The sequence below is a fragment of the Oncorhynchus keta genome, chromosome 1 (genome assembly GCF_023373465.1).
Source record: "Oncorhynchus keta strain PuntledgeMale-10-30-2019 chromosome 1, Oket_V2, whole genome shotgun sequence".
Lineage (NCBI taxonomy): Eukaryota > Metazoa > Chordata > Actinopteri > Salmoniformes > Salmonidae > Oncorhynchus > Oncorhynchus keta.
Genome location: NC_068421.1, coordinates 38,094,108 through 38,100,107, shown reverse-complemented (window position 1 = coordinate 38,100,107; position 6,000 = coordinate 38,094,108).

Sequence of the window (6,000 nt, the reverse complement as noted above, 5' to 3'; positions counted from 1 at the left end):
CGATAATATTGAAATGGAAGGAGTATCAGACCACTGCAAATCTACCAAGACCTGGCCGTCCCTCTAAACTTTCAGCTCATACAAGGAGAGAGGCCCATGATCACTCTGGATGAACTGCAGAGATCTACAGCTGAGGTGGGAGACTCTGTCCATAGGACAACAATCAGTCTTATATTGCACAAATCTGGCCTTTATGGAAGAGTGGCAAGAAGAAAGCCATTTCTTAAAGATATCCATAAAAAGTGTTGTTTAAAGTTTGCCACAAGCCACCTGGGAGACACACCAAACATGTGGAAGAAGGTGCTCTGGTCAGATGAAACCAAAATTGAACTTTTTGGCAACAATGCAAAATGTTATGTTTGGCGTAAAAGCAACACAGCTCATCACCCTGAACACACCATCCCCACTGTCAAACATGGTGGTGGCAACACCCACTTTTCAAGATGGTTGGCAAGAATGTATTTTTTTCTGATCAGTGTTTGTAGCTGAAAAGCTTTTCATCTGGCTGTGAACACATTGGACAATAGTGCAATATTAAGGAGACAAAAACAGGTCTGCTGAAACATTTGAGGCCTACCTGAGCACCCTACTCTGCACTGGGGCATTATCTGAGCAGACACCTGCCTACTGCTGCTTTTATCCTTCCACTTGACATTGTGCCTTGGATGCTTCTGGACTACTGCGAAACTTGAACTCCACTTGGTTTAGCCTACTTTTTTTTTTTACTCTCCCGCTGCCACCGTGTAGCGCTTGCCTCCCTCCCGGCTTCCAATGGTAACTACAGCCCCTCCGAGGTGCTTCTTCTTCTCTCCTGGCTATCATACTGGAAACACAGTCTCCGTTACATTGCTTTTTTGATGGGCCACAGCATTTAATCACATTGAGTCACCGCTCTCTCCTTGCTGTTGTTAAGATGGCGAGTTTTGTACCTTGATTGTATTTATTGTGGGTCCTAGTGCTGGCTGTTTTCTAGTCTGTGGTTGGGTTCTGGTATACTGTCTATAACTGTGGTGATCCTATAAACTCTGATTCAAATCTATCTGACCATCACACTGTGTGGATTGACTTTTAGTGGATTCCTCGCCCACCTACACTTCAAATGAGTGGATTTGGGTATTTCAGACACACCAGTTGCTGACAGGTTTATAAAAAATCGATCACACAGCCATGCAATTTCCATAGACAAACATTGGCCTTACTGAAGAGCTCAACAACTTTCAATAGAACACCTTCATAGAATGCCACCAAGTCAGTTCGTCATATTTCTGCCTGCTAGAGCTGCCCCGGTCAACTGTAAGTGCTATTAAGTGGAAACAGCCGTGAAGTGGTAGGCCACACAAGCCCACAGGACGGGACTGCCAAGTGCTGAAGTGCGTAGAGTATAAAATTCCTCTGTCCTTGGTTACAACACTCACTACCAAGTTCCAAAACGCTTCGAAGCAACGTCAGCTAAATAACTGTCGGAAGCTTCATGAAAAGGGTTTCCATGGCCAAGCAGCCGCACACAAGCCTAAGAACACCATGTGCAATGCCAAGCATCGGCTGGAATGGTGTAAAGCTCGCCACCATTGGACTCTGGCGCAGTGGAAACGCGTTCACTGGAATGATGAATCACGCTTCAAAACCTGGAAGTCGGGAGGAAAAATATGGGTTTGGCGGATGCCAGGAGAACGCTCCCTGCCCGAATGCATACAGCCAACTAAAGATTGGGGCTGTTTTTCATGGTTTGGTCAAGGCCCCTTAGTTCCAGTGAAGGGAAATCTTAACGCTACAGCAGACAATAACATTCTAGATGATTCTGTGCTTCCAACTTTGTGGCAACAGTTTGGCGAAGGCCCATTCCTGTTTCAAAATGACAATGCCCCCGTGCCTAATGTGAGGTCGATAAAGAAATGGTTTGTGGAGTTCGGTACGGAAGAACTTGACTGGTCTGCACAGAGCCCTGACCTCAAGCCCATCGAACACCTTTGGGATTAATTTGTTATGCCAGCTGAGAGCCAGGCCTAATTGTCCAACATCAGTGCCCGACCTCACTAACGCTCATGGCTGAATGGAAGCAAGTCCCAGCAGCAATGTTCCAACATCTAGTGGAAAACCTTCCTAGGAGAGTGGAGGCTGTTATACAGTGGGGCAAAAAAGTATTTAGTCAGCCACCTATGTGCAAGTTCTCCCACTTAAAAAGATGAGAGAGGCCTGTCATTTTCAGCATAGGTACACCTCAACTATGACAGACAAAATGAGAAGAAACAAATCCAGAAAATCACATTGTAGGATTTTTTATTAATTTATTTGCAAATTATGGTGGAAAATACGTCTTTGGTCACCTACAAACAAGCAAGATTTCTGGCTCTCACAGACCTGTAACTTCTTTCAGAGGCTCCTCTGTCCTCCACTCGTTACCTGTATTAATGGCACCTGTTTGAACTTGTTATCAGTATAAAAAACACCTGTCCACAACCTCAAACAGTCACACTCCAAACTCCACTATGGCCAAGACCAAAGAGCTGTCAAAGGACACCAGAAACAAAATTGTAGACCTGCACCAGGCTGGGAAGACTGAATCTGCAATAGGTAAGCAGCTTGGTATGAAGAAATCAACTGTGGGAGCAATTATTAGGAAATGGAAGACATACAAGACCACTGATAATCTCCCTCGATCTGGGGCTCCACGCAAGATCTCACCCCGTGGGGTCAAAATGATCACAAGAACAATGAGCAAAAATCCCAGAACCACACGGGAGACCTAGTGAATGACCTGCAGAGAGCTGGGACCAAAGTAACAAAGCCTACCATCAGTAACACACTACGCCGCCAGGGACTCAAATCCTGCAGTGCCAGACGTGTCCCCCTGCTTAAGCCAGTACATGTCCAGGCCCGTCTGAAGATTGCTAGAGAGCATTTGAATGATCCAGAAGAAGATTGGGAGAATGTCATATGGTCAGATGAAACCACAAAATATAACTTTTTGGTAAAAACTCATTGTTCTGTTTGGAGGACAAAGAATGCTGAGTTGCATACAAAGAACACCATACCTACTGTGAAGCATGGGGGTGGAAACATCATGCTTTGGGGCTGTTTTTCTGCAAAGGGACCAGGACGACTGATCCGTGTAAAGGAAAGAATGAATGGGGCCATGTATCGTAAGATTTTGAGTGAAAACCTCCTTCCATCAGCAAGGGCATTGAAGATGAAACGTGGCTGGGTCTTTCAGCATGACAATGATCCCAAACACACCGCCCGGGCAACGAAGGAGTGGCTTCGTAAGAAGCATTTCAAGGTCCTGGACTGGCCTAGCCAGTCTCCTGATCTCAACCCCATAGAAAATCTTTGGAGGGAGTTGAAAGTACGTGTTGCCCAGCAACAGCCCCAAAACATCACTGCTCTAGAGGAGATCTGCATGGAGGAATGGGCCAAAATACCAGCAACAGTGTGTGAAAACCTTGTGAAGACTTACAGAAAATGTTTGTCCTCTGTCATTGCCAACAAAGGGTATATAACAAAGTATTGAGATAAACTTTTGTTATTGATCAAATACTTATTTTCCACCATAATTTGCAAATAAATTCATAAAAAATCTTACAATGTGATTTTCTGGATTTTTTTCTCATTGTGTCTGTCATAGTTGAAGTGTACCTATGATGAAAATTACAGGCCTCTCATTTTTTTTAAGTGGGAGACCTGCTGCGCCTTCTTCACCACACTGTCTGTGTGGGTGGACCATTTCAGTTTGTCCGTGATGTGTACGCCGAGGAACTTAAAACCTTCTACCTTCTTCACTACTGTCCCGTCGATGTGGATAGGGCTGCTCCCTCTGCGGTTTCCTGAAGTCTACAATCATCTCCTTTGTTTTGTTGACATTGAGTGAGGTTATTTTCCTGACACCACACTCTGAGGACCCTCACCCCCTCCCTGTAGGCAGTCTCGTCATTGTTGGTAATCAAGCCTACCTATGCTGCATCAGGATATATGGTTTACATTAGAGTCCAGTGAAGTTCCTTGAGGGCCGTCGTGGTGTCTGCTTGAGGGGGTGTATACACAGCTGTGACGATAACTGACGATAATTCTCTTGGGAGGTAATATGGCCAGCATGTACTTCCGGCGCCGACAGATGGCCACCTCGCTTCGCGTTCCTAGGAAACTATGCAGTATTTCGTTTTTTATGTTATTTCTTACATTGTTACCCCAGGAAATCTTAGGTTTTATTACATACAGTCGGGAGAAACTATTGGATATAAGAGCAACGTCAACTCACCAACATTACGACTTTCCCGAAGCGGATCCTCTGTTTGGTCCACCACCCAGGACAATGGATCGGATCCCAGCTGGCGACCCAAAACAACAGCGCAGCAGAATGGGCAGACGGTGCGGTCTTCTGTTCAGGCTCATTGTGCACCGCTCCCGAGCATACTACTCGCCGATGTCCAGTCTCTTGACAACAAGGTAGACGAAATCGGAGCAATGGTTGCCTTCTAGAGAGACATCAGAGATTGTAACGTTCTTTGTTTCACGGAAACATGGCTCACTCGGGATACGTCATCAGAGTCGGTACAGCCACCTGGATTCTTCACACATCGCGACGACAGAAACAAACATCTTTCTGGTAAGAAGAAGGGCGGGGGTGTATGCCTTATGATTAACGAGACGTGGTGTGATCATAACAACATACAGTAACGAGACGTGGTGTGATCATAACAACATACAGGAACTCAAGTCCTTTTGTTCACCTGACATAGAATTCGTTACAATAAAATGCAGACCGCATTACCTACCAAGAGAATTCTTTGGTCATAATCAGTCGTGTGTATCCTCCCACCAAGCAGACACATCAACGTCCCTGAAAGAACTTCATTGAACTCCATGTAAACCGAAAACCATATATCCTAAGGCTGCATGTATTGTAGCTGGTGATTTTAACAAGGCTAAACTGAAAACAAGGCGCATATCAAATACCCGACCGAATACACAGTGTAGCTATTCCCTCCGCAAGGCAATCAAACAAGCTAAGCGTCAGTATATAGACAATGTAGAGTCGCAATTCAACGGCTCAGACACGAATGGTATGTGGCAGGGAAAACCCGCCCTGTCAAGGACCGCGATGTCTTGCTCCCAGACAAACTAAACAACTTCTTTGCTCGCTTTGAGGACAACACAGTTCCACTGACACGGCCCGCTACCAAAACCTGCGGGCTCTCCTTCACTGCAGCCAACGTGAGTACAACATTTAAACGTGTTAACCGTCGCAAGGCTGCCGGCCCAGACTGCATCCCCAGCCGTGTCCTCAGAGCATGGTCTTATCCGAGTCTGCTGTTCCCACATGCTTCAAGAGGGCCACCATTGTTCCTGTTCCCAAGAAAGCGAAGGTAACTGAGCTAAATGTCTATCGCCCCGTAGCACTCAATTCCATCATCATGAAGTGCTTTGAGAGACTAGTCAAGAACCATATCACCTCCACCCAACCTGACACACTAGACCCACTCCAATTTGCTTACGGCCCCAATAGGTCCACAGACGACGCAACTGCAATCACACTGCACACTGCCCTAACCCATCTGGACAAGAGGAATACCTATGTGAGAATGCTGTTCATCGACTACAGCTCAGCATTTAACACCATAGTACCCTGCAAAATCGTCAGGTTGCCCTGTGCATCTGGGTCCTGGACTTCCTGATGGGCCGCCCACAGGTGGTGTGGGTAGGTAACATCTCCACCCCGCTGATCCTCAACACTGGGGCCCCACAAGGGTGCATTCTCAGCCCTCTCCTGTACTCCCTGTTCCCCCATGACTGTGTGGCCATGCACGCCTCCAACTCCATCAAGTTTGCAGACGACACAACAGTAGTGGGCTCAACTACCAACAACGACGGGTGGTGTCAGCAAAACTACCTCTCACTCAATGTCGACAAAACAAAGGAGATGATCGTGGGCTTCAGGAAATGGCAGAGGGAGCACCCCCCTAACCACATCAGAGGGACAGCAGTGGAGAAGGTGGAAAAGTTAAG